The sequence below is a fragment of the Somniosus microcephalus genome, chromosome 4 (genome assembly GCF_052327205.1).
Source record: "Somniosus microcephalus isolate GS21.2 chromosome 4, FLI_Smic_1.0, whole genome shotgun sequence".
NCBI lineage: Eukaryota > Metazoa > Chordata > Chondrichthyes > Squaliformes > Somniosidae > Somniosus > Somniosus microcephalus.
In genome coordinates, this window is record NC_140990.1 from 295,760,113 (window position 1) to 295,778,190 (window position 18,078).

Sequence of the window (18,078 nt, forward strand, 5' to 3'; positions counted from 1 at the left end):
CACTAAGAATATCCCAACACTGGACAAACAGGAGGCTCTAGGGGGGGAGGAGCTAAATACGATTAAAATCACTAAGGAAGTGGTACTCGGGAAAATAATGGGACTCAAGGCGGATAAATCCCCTGGACCTGATGGCTTACACCCTAGTGTCTTGAGGGAAGTGGCGGTAGGGATTGTGGATGCATTGGTAATAATTTTCCAAAACTCTCTGGACTCAGCAAAGGTCCCGGCAGATTGGAAAACTGCTAATGTAACACCCTTATTTAAAAAGGGTAGTAGACAAAAGGCTGGAAACTGTAGACCTGTTAGCCTAACATCTGTGGTTGGTAAAATTTTAGAGTCCATTATTAAGGAGGCAGTAACGGATATTTGGATAAACATAATTTAATAGGACAAAGTCAGCATGGTTTTATGAAGGGGAAGTCATGTTTGACAAATTTGCTTGAGTTCTTTGAGGAAGTAACATATAGGGTGGATAAAGGGGAACCAGTGGACGTAGTGTATTTAGACTTCCAAAAGGCATTTGACAAGGTGCCACACAAAAGATTATTGCTCAAGATAAAAAATCACGGGATTGGGGGTAATATTCTGGCATGGGTGGAGGATTGGCTATCTAACAGAAAGCAGAGAGTTGGGATAAATGGTTCATTCTCAGACTGGCAATCAGTAACTAGTGGTGATCCGCAGGGGTCAGTGCTGGGTCCCCAACTCTTTACAATCTATAGTAACGATTTGGAGGAGGGGACCGAGTGTAACATATCAAAGTTTGCAGATGACACAAAGATGGGACGGAAAGTAGTGAGTGAGGAGGACATAAAAAACCTGCAAAGGGACATAGACAGGCTAAGTAAGTGGGCAAACATTTGGCAGATGGAATACAATGCTGGAAAGTGTGAGGTTATGCACTTTGGCAGGAAAAATCATAGAGCAAGTTATTATCTTAATGGCAAGAAACTGGAAAGTACTGTAGTACAAAGGGATCTGGGGGTCCTGGTGCACGAAACTCAAAAAGTTAGTGTGCAGGTGCAGCAAGTGATAAAGAAGGCCAATGGAATGTTGGCTTTTATTGCTAGGGGGATAGAATATAAAAACAGGGAGGTATTGCTGCAGTTGTACAAGGTATTGGTGAGACCGCACCTGGAATACTGCATACAGTTTTGGTGCCCATACTTTAGAAAAGGCATACTTGCTCTCGAGTCAGTACAAAGAAGGTTCACTCGGTTAATCCCGGGGATGAGGGGGTGGACATATGAGGAGAGGTTGAGTAGATTGGGACTCTACTCATTGGAGTTCAGAAGAATGAGAGGCGATCTTATTGAAACATATAAGATTGTGAAGGGGCTTGATCGGGTGGATGCGGTGAGGAAGTTCCCAATGACGGGTGAAACTAGAACTAGGGGGCATAATCTTAGAATAAGGGGCTGCTCTTTCAAAACTGAGATGAGGAGAAACTTATTCACTCAGGTCTGTGGAATTTGCTGCCCCAGAAAGCTGTGAAATCTTCTATCACTCTCCATCCCACCCGAACCCATGTGATCTCCCGGGAGAGGCGAAAAATCAGATAAAAAACCCAATGGCCAATTTGGGAGCAAAATCTGGGAAATTCCTCTCCGACCCATCTAGGCGATCGAAACTCATCCAGGAGATCACTCTGTCCCTATATTTTCTACAGTACTTACCTTCTGTAAAGGCGATCTCCACCCCAGCCAGGAACAGGAATAAAACCATCTCCTGAAATCTAACACAGAATTAGACACACGAAATAGGAGCAGGATCAGGCTACACAACCCCTGGGCCCACTCCACTACCCACAGGGCCATGGCCATTCCGAACCTAGACTCATGTCCAATTTCCTGCCCGCTCCCCGTAACCCTTAATTCCCTTTACTTCTAGGAAACTATCTATTTCTGTTTTAAATTTATTTAATGATGTAGCTTCCACAGCTTTCTGGGACAGCAAATTCCACAAACCTACCAACCTCTGAGTGAAGAAGTTTCTCCTCATCTCAGTTTTGAAAGAGCAGCCCCTTATTCTGAGATTATGCCCCCTAGTTCTAGTTTCACCCATCATTGGGAACATCCTCACCGCATCCACCCGATCAAGCCCCTTCACAATCTTATATGTTTCAATAAGATCGCCTCTCATTCTTCTGAACTCCAATGAGTAGAGTCCCAATCTACTCAACCTCTCCTCATATGTCCACCCCCTCATCCGCGGGATTAACCGAGTGAACCTTCTTTGTACTGACTCGAGAGCAAGTATGCCTTTTCTTAAGTATGGACACCAAAACTGTATGCAGTATTCCAGGTGCGGTCTCACCAATACCTTGTACAACTGCAGCAATACCTCCCTGTTTTTATATTCTATCCCCCTAGCAATAAAAGCCAACATTCCACTGGCCTTCTTGATCACTTGCTGCACCTGCATACTAACTTTTTGAGTTTCGTGCACCTACTTTTCCTTCTCTTATCTGCTCTGGTTCATTCCCCATTACTAGATCCAATAGTGAATCCTCCCTTGTTGGGCTTTTTACATATTGGGTTAGAAAGGAGTCCTTTACATATTGTAGGAATGACATTCCCTTATCCCCTTTACCTTCCTCTTCTGTCCAATTAATATCGGGGTAGTTGAAATTCCCCATGATTATTATTCTATGTTTTTTACTTATTTCCTTAATTTGTCTGCATATTTCTTCCTTCATCTACCTTCCACTATTAGATGGTCTGTAGACTATGCCTATTAGCATGATTGATCCTTTATTATCTTTTATCTCTATCCATATTGTAAGAAATAGCTGTTAGATTCAAAGAAGGGTTTTAATTCTTAGAACAGAGACTGACAACAGGCAAGCGGAAAAAGATAGCATAAATGCCAGCAAAGTTTAATATCAAGCATCAAAAGACAAATAGAAGTGATAAGGGAATGGTAAAATGCAAGGAAACAGGGAGGATAGCACCTGCTAGATAACAAGGAGCCATGAAGCCATAAAATGCCCTTGAAGAAACTTGACAAAACATTCCTCAGAAAGATAAGAGGGAGGCCTTGTCAGTCATGCAGAAAGGCATTGGAAGGGTTGCCTTCCCACTTCACAATTGGACAATAGGATGGGGATCAAATGATTGACACCAGGTGATTACCAGCCCACCGAAATAACTATAAATATAGATGACCGAGAGAGGAAATCAAGCAGTCAGGGGCCAAGGTGGCTACGGCCTAACACCTTGGTTAAGTTTAGCCTCTGAGGTGGCTGATGGCCTCATCATACCGCCAACAGCTTGAGAGATGACCCAACGGAAGTGACCACTGCAGCAGACTGCAGGAATCCATCTAATCCGAGACCACCATACTGCCTCCCCATCCATCCGGTCATGGCATTCCAATTCGGGAGTCGTAGATCACTCCTACTTTCACGGGTTGTATGTCTATTATACTTGGCTTAAACCATATGTAATATCTGATTATGCTTTAAAACTGTAGCTCTTTAATAAAAAGCCTTACAACTTCTAAAGCCCTGTTGGGTAATCTGTGTGAGCCTGTGATCCTAATCTTACATTGGTGTCTGAAGTAGGATCACAGAGTTAGGAGTTGTAAGGTTCCGGTTGGGATGACCGGAGGGACTGGTTGAACGCACGTGATCGTTGCTTGGACTGTGTATAGCGTTTTTTTCTCTCTGAAAGAATGGAGCGGTCTGGTCGAACGCACGTGATCGTTGCTTAGACTGTGTATAGTGTTTTTTTTTCTCTCTGAAAGAAGGGAGCGGTAAAGAGCTTGTTGAAAGGTAAAACCAGAAATACAATGGCATTGGCATATCACCGGGAACAGTTGATAGATAGCCTGAAGGAGGTAAAGCATAAAGTGCAGGAGAGAGAGGGGGGAGATAGAGAAGGAAAAATATCTAATTTGCAGGCTAACCAATCTGAAAGCTCAGCAAAGGAAGGGAAAAAACAGGGATTTGGAAAGCCCGGAAAAGCTGCTGAGACACCGATTTAAAAAGGGGAAAAAAAGATAAATTTAAAGTTTTACCGACATGGAAGTTATTAACATCTGTGCTGAGATAAATAAAACACAAGATTGCTGAGTGAAAGGAACCTTAAAAAAAATGCTAGAATTTCAGTTTGTATGAAAATGTGTGTTAAAGTGTGAATGTTTTCCTGACTATGAATGTTTAAGAAGTTACAGTATTTCTTTTGTCTGAAACGTCTGTCTTTAAAAGAAAGATTCTGTTATGTGTGTTTTAGCTCCACCCACTTCTCTGTGTTAAATGCGTTTAAATCTTTTGTCTTGTCTTGGATTTTGGAAGTTTTAAGAATGTGCGAATAAGATTGTGCCCCAAGAATTAAAAAAAATCTTTGAACTACAATTTAAATTAAGCTGGTGTGTAAAAACTGAGAAGAACAACAAAAAGTTTGTTGAACAAAAGATTAAGGCCTAGAAATTCAGTGGGCTGTGCCACCAGTTAGCGCCCAAAGAGGGCACTCAGTGGCTTTAGCGCCACTGGCCACACCTCCCGCGATATTTAGCGGGGCACTAATGGCGGCGTTAGCCTGTAGCGTTGCGCCACCACCGATGACGTCATCGGTGTGCGCAGCGCCCCGCTCCCGCCCCGATCACATTTGGTCGCGCCCGCCTCTTTAACGCCGGTCGCAAATCGCGACCGGTTCACAGGGCCTACCTGTGGCGGTAGTGGCGCAAGTTAAGGTGGAGGTGCGAGGCGGCCGCTTTTTCGGCGGCCGCCTGCCAGCACCTCCGTCCCCGGCCTCCTAAACCCCCCCCCCCCCCGTGGCATTGCCGGCTGTTTCCCGAGAGCCCGGCACTTCTCCTTGGTGCCGGGCTCATTTGCCGGCACTCGCGAGCGGGGATCACGCTGTTGCAGGCACCTCCCCCTTAACAGTGGGAGGAAGGCCTGCAGTACCGCAGCGTGCCGTGCCGCAGCGTGTGGCGCTGTGGCCCTTAGCGCGGCGATATTCAGGGTGAGCGCCCCAAGAGGGGCGCGGGGAGCCTCGAGTAGCAGCCCGCTTCCGTTTGGGGTGCAGAAACTGAATATCGGGATGGCGCAAGTGGCTCCACTCGCAGCGGTAATTCCGGCGCCCAGGCGAGCTTGGCGCCCCAAACGGCGCCCAACTGAATTTCTAGGCCTAAGTATCAGTCTAAGATTTAACCTTGGAGTCGCGGTTGCTATGGTGAAATCTTCTAAAGCAGTTTGATTTGATTTGTTTAAATGTGAAAAACTAATTTTTCTCCACTTATAGTCAATGTTTTTACAGTATTTTGGAAAGACATCTGAAGAAAGGACAATAAGAAATATGACGTAATTTACTGTTTTCTGCAAGAATGTGCTATTTTGTTTTATTTTATCTGTTCTGTTCGTGTTTAGTTAAAGTGTGAAAACAGAACTGTCTTCTTCGATCGGGAAACTATTTTTAAATTTACGTGAAGTAACGTAATTGCGTGTGCCTGATAATGTTTTGCTCCACCTTCTTAAAATCCTGCAAAGGAGTTAACCCTTCCAACTGACAGCTATTTAAGTTCACCAAGCAACAGCTTTAGTATGAAATTTAAAGATATTGGACATTATTACATTTAAGTTTCTTAATTTTAAGTTAATATTTCACCACAGCGACAGAAAGAAAATTATGATTTGATAAATTAACCCCTTGGGCTCTAAGCAGAGTCACAATGGATTATCTTCTTTCTTTTGTTATATGGAAGTTACCTTGTAAACTAATTGCAGCAATTCTATCTCTAATGTTAAAACACTGTGTAAGCCACCTAGCCTGAGAATTACTTGTTTCTGAAATTGGAAATGGAGGATAAATTGATAGAAATGAAACTGAACATTGTCAGTTCAATAATACTGCTGTTTGGATTTTGGGATAATTTTGAAATGACAAAATGGACTCAGGCACTATATATTTGGTTACTTTTGGGAAAATAAAAGATCCTCTAAAATAATGATAAATAAAAAAGTGTTAATAACTTGGATCAAGTCAGAACGTTTGATCTATGTTTTTTATCTTAAATATTGTACTGGACAGTAAAGTTTTTCCAGGACTCATGAATGAGATCTGAATGGTAATTAAAGGAAAGTGATTGAGGGTGTAAGATTGAAACAGGAGAATTACACTACTGAATGGGAATTTTCAAAATTCCCTAGTGAAAGTCAGGAAAGTGTAGTTAAGAATAGTAAATTGATAGCTTTCTCTTAGAGACATTTGTGTCCCTGCCTTTCTTTAATGAACTTTTAAGAAAACTGAATTTGATAGTCTGGCCACTACCCAAGACATCGGGACCATGCAGAGGAAGATGAGCAAAGATCTCCAGATGACTACACTCTTTCGATAAGATACCTGAAAGCCCGAGAAAGGCTTGTATCGGAGGGCACGTGTGGCATGATATTGAGATACTGATATGAGTGTGCAAATGTGATTCGTTACATATGAAGCAATTACCATCCAGGAATGTATGTTGAGTTTGCACTGAAGAACGGGTCTCAGACATGCTCAGTTACTTGACAACAGCAAGACATGAAATGGTTAATGTGGCTCAGGAGAGAGAGACAACTTTTAAAGCATTGACACATACTCCATCGAGAAACTATCTAATTAATGAAACAATCAGAATAGAGTTAAACACACTGGTACCTGTTAGAAGGATTGAAATTGAAGTTGAAGTGGAGAGTTACATGGAATCTGGATTAGTACAATCGAGGGCGAAGGAGAAATCATGTTTAGTAAGAATTATCCACAAGATGGATAAGAGTAAAAGAGAGATCTGGAGAATCTTTTAAGTCCATGATTTGTTGATTAGATGTTAAACTGCAATGTCGCTTGAAATGATTGTAAGACTGAATTTAACTGTGACTGTAATAATTGTGTTTTGTAGGTAACAGAGCTTGGGAAAAACCAGTACGAATCCAGTATAAGGTGGTTTTGATGGTGCATCCTGTGTCACTACTACCACAACTACCATGCTTTACGGGTCTAACAGGACCTGTCCCATCAACCAACACGTTATTAAGTATGAGCTACACAATTATGTGGCACAATTCGGATACTCGGATACGACATTCCCCTGTTGACTGAGGGTTTCAGTGAGCTCATGATGCGACTGAACTCCTCCCTAAAGCATTTTTATGTTTTGGAGCAAGAGAACTCGAGAATAGATATTGAAATTGACAGTATAGAGGACAACTCACACTGGTGGGATATTGGGCTTAATATATCAGCACACCCTTAGGTTCGTATTATTTCACACGCTCTGGTAGTTATCCAACTTGTAATGATAGTGTATTTGATATATGTATAAACTATGTAGTAAGACTTTGATACATAAGCCAATTGGGTACTCATGCCCATGACTAGCCAGCACTAACAAGTTAATTGACCACACCGAAAGAGAAGATCTGAAGCAATGTAGAGGAGACCCCAGGTGGGGTAAGATCAGGAAAGATAGAAGAAACAGAGGATGCCCCAGGCAGGGCAGAATTGGAACACAGGAACAGTGAATTGAATTTGAGTAAGGGGTCAGAGGTTGCTCCTTCTCCTCAAAGGAATGGACTGTAGGGATGGGGGTAATCTTAATTTTCAAGACTCCATACTAACTAACGCCCAAGTTGAGAGAGCAATAAGAGCTAGCTAGATTAGTCAAGAGCCGATTGTGAGAAGTCAATAAGGATATTTCCTTCTCAAAGAAGGGAATTGTAAGAAATAGCTGTTAGATTCAAAGATGGGTTTTAATTCTTAGAACAGAGACTGACAACAGGCAAGCGGAAAAAGATAGCATAAATGCCAGCAAGGTCGAATATCAAGCATTAAAAGACAAATAGAAGTGATAAGGGAATGGTAAAATGCAAGGAAACAGGGAGGATAGCACCTGCTAGATAACAAGGAGCCACGAAGCCATAAAATGCCCTTGAAGAAACTTGACAAAACATTCCTCAGAAAGATAAGAGGGAGGCCTTGTCAGTCATGCAGAAAGGGATGGCGAGGGTTGCCTTCCCGCTTCACAATTGGACAATAGGATGGGGATCAAATGATTGACACCAATTGATTACCAGCCCACTGAAATAACTATAAATATAGACGACCGAGAGAGGAAATCAGGCAGTCAGGGGCGAAGGCTTCCCCAAGGTGGCTGCGGCCTTACACCTTGGTTAAGTTTAGCCTCTGAGGTGGCTGATGGCCTCATACCTCCAACAGCTTGAGAGATGACCCAACGGAAGTGACCACTGCAGCAGACTGCAGGAATCCATCTAATCCGAGACCACCGTACTGCCTCCCCGTCCATCCGGTCATGGCATTCCGATTCAGGAGTCGTAGATCGCTCCTACTTTCACGGGTTGTATGTCTATTATACTCGGCTTAAACCATATGTAATATCTGATTATGCTTTAAAACTGTAGCTCTTTAATAAAAGCCTTACAACTTCTAAAGCCCTGTTGGGTAATCTGTGTGAGCCTGTGATCCTAATCTTACAATATGGATTCTATTTTTGTCTTGCTGATAGATGCGTCACTTTTTTCTACTGCCATTAGGTTATCCCTAATAAGTACAGCTACTCCACCTCCCCTTTTTTCCTCTCTATCTTTTCTAAATATGTTATACCCTGCAATGTTTAATTCCCAGTCCTGATTTTTCTGCAGCCATGTCTCAGTAATCCTGACTATGTTTGGTTCCTTGCAATGCATGATTGCCTCCAGCTCCCCCGTTTTATTACGGACACTGTGTGCATTGCTGTACCGATAGTTTAACTCATTTTAATAGGATTTCCTCTCACTTTATGTTTATTCATCTTTCTAAACTCCTGTTCTATAACTATTTATTCCCTTGCCATCAACGTCCTCCCTTACTTTATTCTTTCCTATGCCCTTTTTTCCTGTTTTGTTTATATTTAGGCTGGTTACGTTTCTTGTAGATCCCTTCCTGCCTGCTTACTAGTTTAAAGCCTATGTCACCTCCCTATTTACCCTTTCCACTAGGACATGGATCCCATCCCGGTTCAGGTGGAGCCCGTCCCATCGGTATAGCTCCTTGCTGTCCCAGAACTGGTGCCAGTGTCCCATGAAAAGGAACCCCTCTTTCCCACAGCAGCCCTTTAGCCATGTGTTAATTCTCCAGATCTGTTTGCTGCTATGCCAATTTGCACGTGGCTCAGGCAATAATCCAGAGATTATTACCCTCGAGGTCCTACTTTTTAATTTAAGAGCCTAACTCCTGATACTCTTTCACCAGGACCTCCTCCCTGTTCCTGCCTATGTTGTTTGTCCCAACATGGACCACAACAACTGGATTTACCCCCTCCCTTTCCAAATTCCTCTCCAGCCGCCATGAGATATCTCTTACCTTGGCACCGTGTAGGCAACACACCCTTTGGGGTTCTTGTTCTTGGCTGCAGAGGACGCAATCTATCCCTGTAATTATAGAGTCCCCTATCACTACCACATTTTTATTCTGCTTTCCCCCCCCTTGGACAGCCTTCTAAGCCACGGTGCATTGTTGCTGTCCTCCCTGAAGTCTTTCTCCTTGTCCTCACAGGTAGCGAGTACATCATACCTTTTGGACAGGACCAGTGTCTGCGGGACCTCCTTCTCAACCTCTCCTAAATCGCCGCTACCCAGCTCCCTTACAGTCACCCCCTCCCTTTCCTGAACCTGTGCTTTCCTCTGGGCTGTGACTGTATTCTGGATAAAACTGTCCAGAAATTCCTCCCCCTCCCTTATGTGTCGGAGTGTCTCCAACTTGCACTCCGGCTCGATCACTTTGAAAGCAAACAGGCAGCACTTCCAGAAATGTTTTCTAAATAACATTCAGTTACCTGCAGTCATTAATCTGCCACTAATGTTGCAGGTTTTGATAGAAGTGATTTGTTTTGTTCTGCTTTGTTAAAATGAACTCACTGAAGGTTTGCTGAATCCACACTAAAACTGCTGCTTCAACCATGCTCCAACGATTATGTTCACTCCAGTGATAATGTTTAAGATCGTAGACAGTTTCTCAGAGTTACATTGTTTATATTGATAAAATATGTTGATGAATGAGATTATAATAATACTAGATGCAAGGTATTTTCATTGGCAGTAAACTGCATTAGTAAACTAGATGTGACAAGTAATAGATTTTGCTATCAACTTTCTGTGCTTGTTATATGCCTGTGACTTGATCTTACATGCAAATTCTTTCTAAATGAGGTAGAAAATGCTGGAATATGCAGCAGGTCAATCAGCATCTGTACACAGAAAATACAGATTAACATATTGAGTGCAGAGCAAGAGTCTTACACCCAAGACATTAAATTGTCTTTTCTCTAACCTGCTGTGGGTTTCCAGCAATGCAGTTTCTGACTGACCATTTCCTTATCTACACCCTATTTAAGTATAAAAAAGAATCATTAATGTTCCAATCCCAATCCTAAGTATCTGTAATGCAACTGTCTACATTCGATCTTTATGGACAAATATTTAATGCCTTTTTAAGATATAACATCAATGAAAATTTGTCGGTGGGTGCATCCAGCTTAAGTGTCAGGATGTGCTCGCCCGTGGCCACTGCCCCTGACCACACCAAAGTTCATGGGGTCAGGTGGTGGGAGCATGAGAATTTTGGCACCTGGGGTGCCATCCCCCTCTCCTCCCCCACCCCCCTTCCCCCCACCACCTGAAGAAGCCAAGTAGTGCAGCATAAGTGGCTAGCTGGAAGGAGGGGTGACGGGGTAACGGGCTTCCCCACCCTCTCAGCAACAAAATGAGCTAAGGGGACTGCATTTACATTTATTAAATAAAATGTCCCCTTCACTTTTGGAGCTCTGGGTCTGATCCCAGCCTACACCCTTCCTTGAAGAGAGGCTGGTACACCTCCCCTCCTTTAACATATTAGCCTCCAATATTACGCTGGATCCCCTGTAGGCTGAGGATTAGCCCTGCTTCCTCTGATGCAGGTGCCTAAGTAAGGGGTGAATAAAGGTTTTACCATGGAGTTCTGATCATATCTAAATGGCGTGAGAGAATAAGGTTAAGCACATAACTTGAGATTGAGGTGGGTCTTTCTCCAATGCTTTGAGGGGAATTTTCCCAGCCATGGGGAGGCAGGTATGGAGGAAGGACTGCCGGGAAAATGGCAGAAACTGGGAGCGGGTACTGACCCCGCTCCCAACCCGCCTCCATGCCATCTTCCCGGGAGGCGGATCCCCAAGTCGTGCAGGGACCCGTCTCCTCGAGGTGGGAAGGGGATTAGAGCCAATTAACTGCCTATTAACAAGTAGTTAACAAGCAGTTTTGAGGCTTTTCCCCATTTTACACCTGCAATTGCGGGCTTCCTGACGGCTGCGAATCTCGCCAGGGTCTGCGAGGCGAACAGTGGGTCTGCGAGGGTGAGAGGGGTCAAACTGTCAGCTGTAGAGGTGAGTGATGGGTGCAAATGTGGACAGCTAAGTATGAGAGGTGAGTGTAAAGTGTTGGAAACAGTTTCCTTACCTTTGCTTCTTTCTGCAGGCTTCAGCCTTTGAGGATCCGGAGGTGCCTCATCTCAACGGCAGAGATGACAGAGAGTGGCGGTACAGTGAGTACTTAAACGCACTTTTGCGGGCTTTTTTACAGAGGCCGGTGTCGGGAGGATCAGAGAGTGGTGGTACAGCGAATAGTTAAACTCACTTTCGCGGGCTTTTTTACAGAGGCCGGTGTCGGGAGGATCAGAGAGTGGCGGTACAGCGAGTACTTAAACTCACTTTCGCGAACTTTTTTACAGAGGCCGGTGTTGGGAGGAGCAGAGAGTGGCGGTACAGTGAGTACTTAAACTCACTTTTGCAGGCTTTTTTTTTTACAGAGGCTTACCAATCTCACAGACCGGCGGCGGCGTTCTAGAGCCACGTCACGATTCAAAAAGTGACGCAGGCAAGAGGAAGCAGGTGATTGGGTGAGTACGGCCAGGTGAGTATTTATACTACTCTATAGTTTGACAGTTAAGATTAATAGTTTATAAAATTCAGAAGGTCTTAATTTTTATGGTTATAGTTTCTAAAGTCTCTGTTGTGTAGCGGGGAGTGCGAGTAACCAAGGGCCCTTGAGTATATCATTTAGATGTAGTGTAATTAGGGGTATTGATTTGATTTAATTGAATTTAAATTAAATTAATTAAAGGGTAAGTCATGGCAGGACAGCTCGGCCCTGTGGCATGCTCCTCCTGCGCTATGTGGGAAATCAGGAACACTTCCTGTGTCCTTGACGACCATGTGTGCAGGAAGTGTGTCCAGCTGCAGCTACTGACAGACCGCATTGTGGCACTGGAGCTGCGAATGGATACATACTGGAACATTTGCGATGCTGAGGACATCATGGATAGCACGTCTAAGGAGTTGGTCACACCGCAGGTAAAGGCTGCACAGGCAGGAAGGGAATGGGTGACCACCAGGCAGAGTAGTAGGCGCAGGCAGGTAGTGCAGGGGTCCCCTGTGGCCATTCCCCTCTCAAACAGATATACCACTTTGGATATTGTTGAGGGAGATGGCTTATTGGGGGAAGGCAGCAGCAGCCAACTTCCTGGCACCATGGGTGGTTCTGCTGCACAGGACGGGAGAAAAAAGAATGGGAGAGCTATAGTGATAGGGGATTCTATTGTAAGGGGAATAGATAGGTATTTCTGCGGCCGCAAACGAGACTCCAGGATGGTATGTTGCCTCCCTGGTGCAAGGGTCAAGGATGTCTCGGGGCGGCTGCAGGGCATTCTGGAGGGGGAGGGTGAACAACCAGTTGTTGTGGTGCATATAGGTACCAACGATATAGGTAAAAACTGGGATGAGGTCCTAAAAGCTGAATATAGGGAGTTAGGAGGTAAATTAAAAATAGGATCTCAAAGGTAGTCATTTCAGGATTGCTACCAGTGCCACATGCTAGTCAGTGTAGAAATAGAAGGACATTTCAGATGAATACGTGGCTGGAAGAATGGTGCAAGGGGGAGGGATTCAAATTCCTGGGACATCGGAACCGGTTCTGGGGGAGGTGGGACCAGTACAAACTGGACGGTTTGTACCTGGGCGGGACCGGGACCAATGTCCTGGGGGAGTGTTTGCTAGTGCTGTTGGGGAGGGTTTAAACTAAAATGGCAGGGGGTTGGGAACCTGTGCAGGGAGACAGAGGAAAGGGAAGCAAGGATAGAAACAAAAGACAGGAAGGAGAAAAGCAAAAGTGGAAAGCAGAGAAATTAAGGGTGTAAATCCAACAGGGCTACAGTAAATAATAATTCTAAAAGGACTAAGAGTGTTAAAAAAAACAAGCCTGAAGGCTTTGTGCCTTAATGCGAGAACCATATGTATTAAGGTGGATGAATTAGCTGCGCAAATTGTAGGGTTCTCAAAATTCCCACATTCCCCAAAATTACGGATAAAAGGGACCCTGTATTGGACAAGTTATGAAAAAGACAGGGTGCCCAAAATGGCTTCTGCAACCTCATGACCAAAAGGACAGGACTTTTAAAAGCAAGGCTCTGCAAGCAGGCAGACATCTTTTTTTCAAGCCTGGAATGAAACTTAAAATGCATAGACCTGTGAATAGACTGTGTGGGGCCAGACAGTGCAAACACAGAATATGCATTTCATTCACCTTGAAACAGATCAGGATAGAATGGGCTGCAATCAAGGCCATCAGGTTTCTGCATATTTAATCGGTAACTGCTCACAGAAGCCATCAAGTCAGGAAAACCCGATTAAGTCTCATACATAACCAACAACCAGGACATCGAAACCATTAAACACAGAGACAACCATTTCAGGAGTCATTAAAGTAAATGGCTGTAATCAGTTTAAACAAGCCCGCCAAAAGTTAGACAAAGGACTGACCTGATTTGGCACGCAGATAAGGAATGAAGAATCGGGTATAATTGTAGGCCCATTGGTAGTGATCGGTCTCTTAGCTCTCTTATCGCTCTCTTGCTCTGGCCTCTTATTGTTTGGCTTTTGGCCTGCTGCCCCTCGTGGCGGGCTCTCTTCTCGCTCCCCGTGCCGCTCAACACCAAGGATGCCCATTACTACACTGAGGGCCCAAACGCGGGAGGAGAACGAGACCCGAGTTCGAAACCACACAGGAGACACAGGCCACAAATGGGCAGACGAGACGAGATGAGACGAAGAATACGGTAAACCGTTAAGAGCAGGGAAGGGCAGCGAAAGACGCGTTGGGGAACAAACGCCTAGTTATAAGCTGACGTTTTGTGAATAAGTTGGCGTTACATGCATGGACAGTAAAACCCCAATTTGAGAATATGCTGGTATTCGAAGAATGTGTAGCAAAATCTAGACAAACGGCCTAGTTATAAGCTGGCGTTTGTCACATGGACAGTAATAGCCCAGTTGAAGAATAAGCTGGTGTTCCAAGCATGGATAGCAAAACCATTAGATGGTAAAAACCGCCAACCGACCCCCGACCACAGCAATACCGTCAGCGGCCGCACAAAGGAGAACAGGCCCATCGCGACGAAGTACTCGACGAAGGCGTTAACGGAGAAGAAGGGATGGTGCCTTTGCACCAACAACTTCAGTGCCGCGCCTTGTGACCACATGGCAATGGGATACCCCAAAGGACAGGAAGAGCAGACCTCAAACCCCACCATCTAAAGCAACAGGTTTTGAATTGGTGAGCATGAATTCCTGGCCCCTCATAGCTTAATCGAATTAGGTATAGGGGGTGGGATTAATGATAAGGGGATTTTAATGTATTTGTTTCCCTCGATGTGCCATGTGTTCCCCATTCCCATAAAAGTGTATTAACTGTTTTGTGCCTGTAACTATACCAGAAATTCTCAGTAGTGTTGAGTTTTATTCAGCCTTTTAATAAAATTTGGTTTTCTTGCACCAAGCCACTTGTCTACTCAATTTTCTGTATCGCCGCCTGTACCTAAGTCCAGTGTCTAGAACCCAGGGGGTGTGGAGCGATTCAAACCGCTCAAAGGAGTCAGAGGTGAAGCTGACACACACAACCAAAACCCACTACAAATAGATGTAAACAGATATGATATAATTGGAATTACAGAGACATGGCTCCAGGTTGACCAAGGCTGGGAATTCAACATCCAGGGGTATTCAATATTCAGGAAGGACAGGCAAAAAGGAAAAGGAGGTGGGGTAGCATTGCTGGTTAAAGAGGAGATTAACACATCAAGGAAGGATATTAGCTCTGATGATGTGGATTCGATATGGGTAGAGCTGAGAAATACCAAGGGGCAGAAAACGTTAGTGGGAGTTGTTTACAGACCGCAAAGCAGTAATGCTGAAATTGGGGATGGCATTAAATGGGAAATTAGAGACGCGTGCAATAAGGGCACAGTAGTTATCATGGGTGATTTAATCTACATAATGATTGGGCTAACCAAATTAGTAACAATACTGTGGAGGAGGAATTTCTAGAGTATATACGGGATGATTTCCTGGACCAATATGTCGAGGAACCAACTAGAGATCAGGCTATCTTAGACTGGGTACTATATAATGAGAAAGGATTAATTAGCAATCTTGTTGTGCGAGGCCCCTTGGGGAGGAGTGATCATAATATGATAGAATTCTTCATTAAGATGGAGAGTGAAGTAGTTGACTCAGAGACTAGGGTCCTGAATTTAAATAAAAGAAACTACGATGGTATGAGGCACGAGTTGGCTAGGATGGATTGGGGAACGTTACTTAAAGAGTTGACGGTGGATAGGCAATGGCAAACATTTAAAGATCGCATGGATGAACTACAGAATTTGTTCATCCCTGTTTGGCATAAAAAAAAACAAAAAAGGTGACTCAACCGTGGCTAACAAGGGGAATTAGGGATAGCATCAGATCCAAGGAGAGGACATATAAATTGGCCAGAAAAAGCAGCAAACCTGAGGATTGGGAGCAGTTTAGGATTCAGCAAAGGAGATTAATTAAGAGGGGGAAAATAGAATATGAGCGTAAGCTTGCAGGGAACATAAAAACTGACTATGAAAGCTTCTATAGATATGTGAGGAGAAAAGGATTGGTGAAGTCAAGTGTAGGTCCCTTGCAGTCAGAATCAGGGGAATTTATAATGGGGAACAAAGAAATGGCAGACCAATTAAATACATACTTTGGTTCTGTCTTCACAAAGGAGGACACAAATAACCCTCCAGAGATGTCGGGAAACATAGGGTCTAATGAAAGGGAGGAATTGAATGAAATCAATATTTGTAGGGAAATGGTGTTAGGGAAATTGACGGCTTTGAAGGCCGATAAATCCCCAGGGCCTGATAATCTACATCCGAGGGTACTTAAGGAAGTGGTCCTAGAAATAGTAGATGCATTGCTGGTCATCTTCCAAAATTCGATAAGACTCTGGAATAGTTCCCATGGATTGGAGGGTAGCTAATGTAACCCCACTATTTAAAAAAGGTGGTAGCGTGAAAACGGGGAATTATAGACCGGTAAGCCTGACATCAGTAGTGGGAAAAATGCTAGAGTCCATTATAAAAGATGTAATAGCAGAGCACTTGGAAAACAGTGACAGGATCGAATAAAGTCAACATGGATTACAAAAGGTAAATCATGCTTGACTAATCTACTGGAATTTTTTGAGGATGTAACTGGTAGAATAGATAAGGGAGAACCAGTGGATGTGATGTATTTGGACTTTCAGAAGGCTTTCGATAAGGTCCCACATAAGAGATTGGCATGTAAAGTTAAAGCACATGGGATTGGGGGTAAGGTGCTGACTTGGATAGAGAACTGGTTGGCAGACATGAAGCAAAGAGTTGGAAAATAAATGGGTCTTTTTCCGAGTGGCAGGCAGTGACTAGTGGGGTACCGCAGGGATCGGTGCTAGGACCCCAGCTATTCACAATATATATTAATGATCTAGACGAGGGAACTAGATGCAATATCTCCAAGTTTGCAGACGACACAAAGCTGGGTGGGCGTGTGTGTTGTGAGGAGGATGCAGAGAAACTCCAGTATGATTTGAACAGGTTGGGTGACTGGGAAGATGCATGGCAGATGCAGTATAATATGGATAAATGCGAGGTTATCCACTTTGGTGACAAAAACAGGAAGACAGACTATTATCTGAACGGCAATAGATTGGGAAAAGGGGAAGTGCAATGAGACCTGGGTGTCCTTGTGCACCAGTCGCTGAAGGTAAGCATGCAGGTGCAGCAGACGGTTAAGAAGGCAAATGGTATGTTGGCCTTCACAGCGAGAGGATTCGCGTACAGGAGCAAGGATGTCTTGCTGCAGTTGTACAGGGCCTTGGTGAGGCCGCACCTTGAGTATTGTGCGCAGTTTTGGTCACCTTATCTGAGGAAGGATGTTCTTGTCATGGAGGGAGTGCAGCGAAGATTCACCTGACTGATACCTGGGATGGCAGGAATGACGTATGAAGAGAGATTGGGTCGATCATGCTTATATTCGCTAGAGTTTAGAAGAATGAGAGGGGATCTCATTGATACTTATAAAATTCTAACAGGACTAGACAGACTAGATGCAGGAAGGATGTTCTCGATGGCAGTGAAGTCCAGAACCAGGGGTCACAGTCTAAGGATAAGGGGTAAGCCATTTAGGACTGAGATGAGGAGGAATTTCTTCACCCAGAGAGTGGTGAACCTGTGGAATTCTCTATCACAGAAGGCAGTTGATGCCAACTTATTAAATATACTCAAGAAGGAATTAGATATATTTCTTAAGGCTAAAGGGATCAAGCGATATGGGGAGAAAGCAGGGACAGGGTACTGAGTTTGGATGATCAGCCATGATCTCATTAAATGGTGGAACAGGCTCGAGGGGCCGAATGGTCTACTGCTGCTCCTATCTTCTATGTTTCTCTATAAGAATGGTTGCTGCATTCTCAGATGCAGCAGTCATCTGCTTTCTGCTGAGGAGAGAGGTCTTGGTGATCCTGTGTGCAAGGGCTCACTTTAGAACAGGGATTGTCAGTGTTTTGACAGCTTCTCAAAGCTGTCAAGCACTGACAATTCATCTGTCAAAATTTTTTCGACAGATGAAGCGTCATACGCTAACTTCATCTGTCACCAGCTTTTCCTTAATTGGCCGGTAACAGGGTGGGCTTAACACGGCCAATCTAGGGAAAATAGCGTGGGTTGG

The 18,078-nt window shown here is 44.1% G+C and overlaps 1 protein-coding gene across 1 annotated transcript in view; it reads right to left on the minus strand.

Moving 5' to 3' along the window:
• LOC147120556 (low-density lipoprotein receptor-related protein 1-like) overlaps positions 1 to 18,078 on the minus strand; it is a 2,135,446-nt gene that overhangs the window by 278,608 nt on the left and 1,838,760 nt on the right. The window lies entirely within an intron of this gene.